This window comes from Ananas comosus, linkage group 18 (genome assembly GCF_001540865.1).
Source record: "Ananas comosus cultivar F153 linkage group 18, ASM154086v1, whole genome shotgun sequence".
In the NCBI taxonomy this organism is placed as follows: domain Eukaryota; kingdom Viridiplantae; phylum Streptophyta; class Magnoliopsida; order Poales; family Bromeliaceae; genus Ananas; species Ananas comosus.
The window spans coordinates 3,622,070-3,630,719 of record NC_033638.1 but is presented as its reverse complement, the minus strand read 5'-3'; the positions used below and the strand labels follow the sequence as shown (position 1 = coordinate 3,630,719).

General features: G+C 36.3%; 1 long non-coding RNA gene across 5 annotated transcripts; it reads right to left on the bottom strand.

Moving 5' to 3' along the window:
* On the bottom strand, positions 3,955-6,896 carry LOC109724519. 5 transcript variants are annotated; one of them, XR_002219955.1, is made up of 5 exons: positions 6,827-6,896; positions 6,453-6,726; positions 6,283-6,379; positions 5,942-6,002; positions 3,955-4,184 (listed from the first exon to the last, which is right to left on the bottom strand). It is a non-coding gene; the product is annotated as an uncharacterized LOC109724519 (long non-coding RNA). The 5 variants fall into 5 exon arrangements; XR_002219952.1 differs by having other exon boundaries at positions 6,630-6,726; positions 6,827-6,895; XR_002219953.1 differs by lacking the exon at positions 6,827-6,896 and having other exon boundaries at positions 6,453-6,820.

Sequence of the window (8,650 nt, the reverse complement as noted above, 5' to 3'; positions counted from 1 at the left end):
CCTGTGGGCAGGATTGTCGGCTGGTTGCCGACGGTTGGCCTTTGAGCATATCAGCATTGATCGCCCGACTCGTCGCATTTCACGAACACTGGCGGTCTGATCCACCGCAAGGAGTGTTCTTTTCCGGAAAAGTGGTTGCTTGTGTCAACCCGTGAGCCCAGCGGTCAGGACTGGGTTATATGCAGGTAGAGTGTTAGTGGGCTTTTGCCTGAGGTCCTTAGACCGACACGGCGGTTTAGATTGGGTATTTTGGACTTCTTGTCCGTTTGACGCATATGTCTATAGTAGCAGTCGTTGCATGCATACTTACAGTTCTTACTTTATAGTTGTCTTGCTACTATAGTAGATATTCATGTATGCCTTCTGTTCTAGTTACAGTAGCGGTAGCCATTTATTCAGTATAGTTCCTACTTCCTTTCAGTTTATTGCTACTGTATTCAGTTATCTTATATACCTCTTTCGTGTATTATTGTTGCTACTATACTTCCACTAACCCGTGTTGTTATATAGTTCTTCCTGATCCGGTGAGTACTCCTCGCCTTCTTCGGTTTGCGGTACCCACTGGGAGGGGAGACATGTTTACATATTCTCACCTCCCCTACCATTTTTCAGGTATCACGGGCGGTGAGAGTTGAGACGAGACGTGAGACACGTACGTAGCGGTCGATAGATCTCCCGACCCAGGTTGCTCGGTTTTGTTCTTACTCTTTTTATTTCTGTTGATACATAGCTTAGAGTATTTATATGGTTCAGTATTTTTATTACATTTGAATATGAGGATTTTCATGAATGTAATAAAAAGATTTCTGGATTTTGTAAAATAAAAGGCTTTCTACCCCTCGTGGTAGCGTTTTTAAAGAATAAAGATTTCTGTGCAGGAAAGAGTTTTCAAAAGATTTTCTATGGATTTATGTTTAAATGTTGAATGCATAAATGTGAATCTGTGGTGAATGGTGTATGAATACATATAACGATTGGTTATTTGTATGTTCATTTGTTGTGGTTGTATCCTGGTTGTACTCTTGTACTCGTGCGACGCCGTACAAATATAGGGGAGACTCTGTCCGTGTGAACAATGGATCTCCTGTATTTGTGGCGGATCTGGCATACTCTGGGGTCAGGTTTTATGTAAAAAAAAAAAAAAAATTTAGACGCTTTTTCCGCTGTGTTCAAACAAAAAGGGATCCCGGGCGGTGGGACAGATCCTAGCATCCAATAAACATATAATTTTATATTTAGTGAATCTAGTTAAGGACCGGCGCGTTGCGGTGGAATGATTCGTGCAGAAATAAAATATATAAATAAAATAAATAATAGTAAAAAAAAGAGTCAAAAATGTATAAAAAAATAACTAAAAAAACAACATATTGCTGTAATAAAATTATAAGAAGATTACAAAAATAAAGACAAAAATCATCTAATAAGAAATTATATTTAATTACATTTATCTATATATATTATAGATTATTATTATAATTATATATAATTTTAGAAAAAATTGATTTATTGTTCTTACATTTTTGCCTCTATTCTTCTTTTATCTATCTTATCCTTTTTTTATTTTTATTTTTTTTTACTTTTTATGTTTCATTTTTTTAAATTTCCTTCATTATTTTTAATATATTTTTAATAATTCTTTTATTCAGCTTAATTAAAAATTATATTGAATACAATAATTTACTTATTTAAATTATTTATATATTTTAAATTTTTATAAAATAATAAAATTTAGATTGAATTAAAAAATTTATAATTTTTTTAATCATATATTAAGAGAAACAAATATATTAAAAATGATTAAAAAGAAAAAGTAGAAAGAGACAAAAGAGACAAAAAAAAAAATCCCTCTCTCCCTCTCCTCTTCCTTCAGCTGGGCCCCGCCTCTCTCTCTCCTCTCCTCTCCTCTCCCGCCCTCACTCTCCCGCGCACGCGGGGCCCGCGAGCGCGCCGCCTGCGGCGCCCGCATGCCCATCGCACGCGCGCACGCCTCTCCCTCTCCTCTCCCTCTCCTCTCCGCGCACGCGTGCCCTGCCCCACGTGCCCGTGCGCGCAGCCCGCTCGCCCGCGCACGCGGCGCCCGCACGCAACGCCTGCTGGCCCGGCCCCGGCTCGGCCCTGCCGCGCCTCCGCTCGCCACCACTGTCACGCCGCGGCCCCGCGCGGCTCGCGCTTCCTGCTCGCGCCCGGTGCCCGCTCCCCGCGTGCCACGCGTGGCCCGCGCCACGCGGCGCCCCGCCACGCGCGCCCGCCTGCCCGCGCCCCGCGCTCGCCCCTGCCCGCGCCTCCACGCTCGCCACCTATTCCAAAACTGAGAATTCATGTATGTTATAGATATCCGGGAGGGGTTTGTTTGTGGACATATGTCCATTTGATATATTCCATGCACTTGGTGTACCATGAACCAAGTCAAAAAAATATAATTTTACTTCAATAAATGTATTTAAGGTTTATAGTTTTTAATACATAAATATTTCGAATGTTATAAAACATAATCAATAAATTAAATCTTAATTTTTGAATTGTTTATAATTGATTTTTAAGAGTATCATGCATAATATTATAAACCACATCCAATACACCATGTATTTGGTAATCGAGATATTGGATGCATATTGTGCAGTGTAGATTATGAATCTATTCTATTTTGGGTCCGTTGAAGAGATAATCTTTTAATGTAACGCATATCTTTCTTATATCTTTCTCACTTCACGGAGTGTGTACTCTCTTTTTTACTTAATTTTTATTTAATTTAATGTTTATATCTTTTCTCTTCTCTTTTCCTCTCTCGTCGACAAATGTGCATGCCGCTTTCCTCTCTCCCTCAATTTAATATTTAATTAAATGCTTTTTTTTCTCTCATTCTCCAAACAAAATATATAAATATTTAAAATAATTTTAAACTTTAATTTAGTAATTATATATTTTTAAAAATCTTTAATTTTTATTTTTCTAAATTATGAGTAAAATATACTATATTTAAAAGTTTGAAAGTGCTCTCTCTTTATCTCTCTCACTGATTTTAACTTTTACTTAATGTTCTTTTCTCTCTCTCTCTCCAAATAAGAGATATATATATATATAAATTAGCACTTTTATTTGACTCTATTATAATATAATAACTATGAACTTAAAAATTCCATCCGCTGCAAAACGCGGGTATATTGCTAGTTATATTCTGTTATTCATATCATTCAGTTTACTATTTTGCCTTTAGTAGACCTAGTGGTGTAAATCATCGATGTTGTTGATTATTCGCTGAGGACTGTTGTTCGGTGGTTCGCACGCCCTCCTTAATCTGATGTTTTCTTTTTAGAGCTCTTAGCATCCGTTGCTGATCGAGATAATGGGATCGCGGGATAGTTAGCATATTCTATCGAGTTGTGTGTGTGTAAATTGACCATCAATTGATGTATACTAATTTAGGGCCCGCGCTTCGCAGCGGATCAACATCGGCAACCTAAATCTCAGTTTGATTTTTGATTTAAAATTTAAATTTAAAATTTGATTTTATAGCTGAATTTTAAACTATTATTCAGATTTAAAATTTAAAATTGATGAATTTCAAATAAACATCTTCCAGATTTAGATTTTAAATATTATTTTTAACTTTTAAATATCAAATATCAAATTTAAAATTTTAGGTTTCAAATATTAGATTTATATTTTAACTTTTAAAATTCAAAATTTGAATATAAAATGTAAAATTTAAAATTTAGAAACTGAAATTTAAAGTTTAAAAATGTAAAATTGTAAAATTTAGTTTTAGTAATTAAGATAAAATATAAAATTTTTAGATTTTAAGTTTTAAATTTTAAATTTTAAATTTCAAATTGCAATATTGTCACGCCCTGGACTTCAGCGGAAGCTTACCAGTTACGTGCACAGACCCGCCGTGTACACCACAACCTCAAGTGTACACCAGGCGTCTATAAATAACATAGCAAAAGCATAATATTCTAACCAAGTAATCAGAGCAAAAACTTAAAAGTTTATAAGCTTATACAAATACAAAACTTTAATATAGCCTAGAAGCAAAGTACAAAGTACATTCTACATAGTACCACTATACAACACTGAACTCAACTAGAACAGCTGGTACGGTTTCATCTATTTAACATCGAGAAGGTTCTAACTAGCCGCTAACCTCTCGTCAGGAACCCTAGCCTTTCCCGCTGTGGAAGGCTCTGCACAAAAACAACCAACAAAAGGGCGTGAGAACTATTAAACAATAGTTTCCAGTGGGTAAGCTGCCGAGAGTGGCGAAGTGCACCACTAGGTCAACTGAGGTATGAGTAAACAACAATAAGTAAACAAAATATATGCAACAAGTAAATGAAACAATTTAACCATAGCAGGCCTCACAAGATATGTTTTCTAACATGCCTTATGTACTAGTTCATCATTACATGTTCTATAAATCATGCTAATTAACCGTTTAATTAGATATATGTTCGGCTGTATGCAGAATATCGTCATTATAATTTAACTAGTTAATGACCTCATGTAGCTATTTTCCTACACTAACAAGAGTGTAAACATGCAGGAACTGTCATTAAACTATTGACCAACAGGGATGCGAACATTCTAGTATGCTCATTACTAATATATTCAACCAATGACATATCCTTACTACTATGTCCATCTAAGGTTAAAGTCCTTAACATTAACCCAATTAACAAGAGACTTACACATGGTAAAGTCTCAGCCCGTGCCGTGCCTAATGGCCCCGTGGAAGTCAACACTACCCACACCAATCCACTTCGGTGCTCAGTCTCATACATAAGCGAGCAATCTGTCGCGTAGGCCAACTCCGGAGTGCCGGCTTGTGGGGAGCGACCCTCACAAGCATGTGCGAATGAGCACATTGGCAAGTAAGCGTAATCCATAGCGTAGGTTTCACAAGTTCATCATGTCTCTAATATAGAATCTCAGCTCGACACAAGGTCGACAATTAACACTACGTCATAACCTACTATCAATTACTTGGTGAGATACCTCTACCAATGGATAGTAGGACTTAAACAAGTGCATGCTTTACATTACATTAATGTTTCTAATGGGCTATATCCACACTCTCACATATAATTCTCTCACTACTCCCTATACATAAGGAAGGTGGTTTACTAAAATCATACTCAACGACTCATTCTAGTGTTCATGTAACTCATGGCACATATTCTATAGTTCCATATAAACCTCCACTATCTGGAGTAAACAAGTATTAGACAAGTACTTCTACTTGACTATATCGGTATATCCTCATGTCCAATTCTAGTGATTTAACTAGATCATATTCACTAGTATAACATTCATGTTATGTTATAATGCTTATTTCTAGTTACTTGACTAGATCATATATATAAGAATATGAAATTCATGCTATCTCTGTTCTGGGAAAGCAGTAACCAACTTATCAATACAAGTATGCGAAACATCCTCTACTATACTCTTAACATGATTTACATGTAAATGTATGAGTATGTAACTTCACTATACATGATAGGTAAAGAGTTCTGTCATTATGTCTACAACATAGAATTGCCTAAATTTACTCGAAGATAAACCATTATAATGCATCCTTCACTTAGTTATACATCGAATCTCAGTGCCATAATTATAGCTTTATATCCATTCATTCATGAATGATATCCTACTTAACTTATCAATACAAGTATACTAGTATCATGCAATGCATGTTAACCAAGCAAGTGATCTATGTATGCGAAGCCATTCATAATTCTCCTCTACTACATAGAGGTTCCCTTTATCCGATATAATATGCACGTTGTACATGCCTCAAGCCATCCAAATATATATTCACGTGGATATGCAAGCATAATCCCATTCAAGATATACTTACATGAATATGTAAGAATTTCAATATTATAATGTCAAAGTAGACATAGAGAGAATTCACCCATTTTGGTAAGGTCAAACCCACCAATTAGTCGACAACTCTCGATGATTCCGCGTACGAAGGTAATCCGAAGCCTCCAAGTACCCTAACAAATATTCTAAAATCAGTTAGGAGCTTAATCGAACTTTCACATAATAAACCCCGCATAATCACATAATCTAGGTTAGAATCTCACCTAGAATATAATTCAGCTTTAATTCTACTTCAATTTAGGTTGGGGCACCTCAAAATTACCCTTCGAAAGCTCACCAATTTTAGCTAAAGGGATTCAACAACTTGCTGCAAATTTTGCTTTAAACCTACCCCATGAACTCCATCAATACTCTACTAATACATCCAATTTAGCAAGAAGTTAAATTACTCACCTTGCACGGCTCCAACTCAGGCTGAAGCACATCAAAATCAGCTCACAAGAGTCACTAAACTCAGCTCAAAGGAGTTCACTCCCCTGCTCGGAACCTGCTGTGGATTGCATGAAAAACTGCTTCAACACTACAATCAATACATCCAACTAGAGAGCTAGTAGGTAGTATACCTTCCAATAGCTTTAATTCAGCTTTTTCCTTAGATTAAAGTTGAAGAACCATAGCAAAATACACCTTCTATGGTTGCTACAACCTCCCCAAACCAGCTGGTAATCCAAAAGCAAAGAACCAAGCGTATATCCACTACTAGCATCAAACTAGAGAGAGAAATGGTATTCTCATCTTACCAAGATGCAACTCGGCTTCCTACCGTACTAGAGCTGCGAAATACCTCCCAAACTCTTCTCTCCAACAGCAAAACACAGCTCCAAGCCTTCCAACCAGCTAGCAAATAAAGATGAGGAAGAATTAAACTCAAATCCACTAGTTTTCCACTTCAAAATGGAAAACCTAGAGAGAGAAAGAGGGAAAGAGAAGTTCCTACCTTATCCTCAGCTACAGAGGGATAAGGATAAGCTAAGGGGTCGACCAGAGTTGATAAGAACAAGCTGTGAAAGTGAAATGACCAAACGATCCCTCAGCCATGCAGCTGCTATGCTGGGTACCGGTACTCCATCATGCTGGTACCGGTACTCAGTGTAAATTACAGATTTCCGCTGCTTCAATGCACTTTTACTCCTCCGGCCACTTAGTTACTCCAGTAACTTGTCGAAAACCCCTCGACAACCCTCAAAAGTTGTGGAATAGTTTCAATTACTATTCTAACACTCGAACTTCGCAATTTGCTAAATTTCAGTATACTACAAATATTCTAAAAATAAAATTATAAATTGGATTTAAAATTTTTAAATATTAAATTTTGGATATTTTAAAATTTAGTTTTAGTAATTAAAATAAAATATAAAATTTTTAAATTTTAAGTTTTAACTTTTAAATTTTAAATTTTAATATTTTAAATATTAAATTATAAATTGAATTAAAAAAAAATTCAAATATTAAATTTCAAATATTAAAATTTCAATTTCAAAATTTAAAAGTTAAAGTTTAAACTTCAACAGTTTATATTTTAAATTTAATTTTAATTTTAAATAATAAAAAATTTAAAATTTTAAATATTTAAATTTAAATTTAGATTTGGAATGTAAAGTTTTCAAACTTAAATTTTAAAATTTTATATTTTAAATTTACACTGAGAGAGAGAGGAAGTGAGAGATCCTATTAGTTAAAGGGACCCACGCGATGCTCGCGGTAGTTATTTTAAAATTTAATCTTGAAAATTAGTTATAAAAATAATTTCAGAATTAAATGATGCAATAAGTACAATCAAAAAATTTAGTAGGCATAAGTAGTCCCCATTAGTTAGTGAAATAATTTTAGTAGCTATCGTAGTCCCCCGATAGTTAGTGAATGAGAAGAGAATAAATTGTTTTGTATTCTTACAATTAATTTCTCAAATATAAAATTAACTTAAACTGCATCAATTTTACTTTATTTTTAATGTACAATTTATTGTGAATGCTCAATATTAAAATTAATAGTTATATCTAATACCAGTATTCAAATTATTTAACATTTATTTATATATTTACATTTTATAAAATAAATAGTAAATTATATAATAAATTATTATATAATAATTTATCTATATACAAATAAAATACTATGTATAATAATAAATATATGAATATAAATATATTATATAAATAAATATATATATAATAATAATATATATTTATAATAAAATATTATATATATATATATAGAGAGAGAGAGAGAGAGAGAAAGAGAAAGAGAGAGAGAGAGAGAGAGGGAGGTCACCGTGGACCTCCCTTCATGGTGTCCACAAGGCCACTTCGGCCTCGTGGACCTCGTGAACACCACCCCATAAGCCCCGATGTTTTTTCGCTCCACGCCCGCGCGGCCGTGCCGCGCCCGCGCCCGCGCCCTTGCGTGCCCGCGCCGGCGCCCGCTCCCCGCACCGCGCTCGCGCCCGCGACGCCGCGCCCACGCGCCCGCCCCGCGGCGCTACGCCGGAGCCCGCCCCCGCAATGGCCCCCGCGCCAGCGGCCCGCCTCGCCCGCGCGCCAGCTCCGGAGCCCGCCACGAGTCGACACTCGCGGCCGCTGCCGGCGCCGACCCCCGCGCCAGCGCGCCCCCGCCCGCCCACGCCGCTCCGTCCGCGCCATGTAAGGACTGAGATTTTGACAGTGTAGCTGAACTCCTCTGTTGACGATGTTTTTGTGTGTAATTTAATTACATAAGTACTCATCAAGATTTGGGAGAAGAACGACTAGAATGGAAGAAGTAG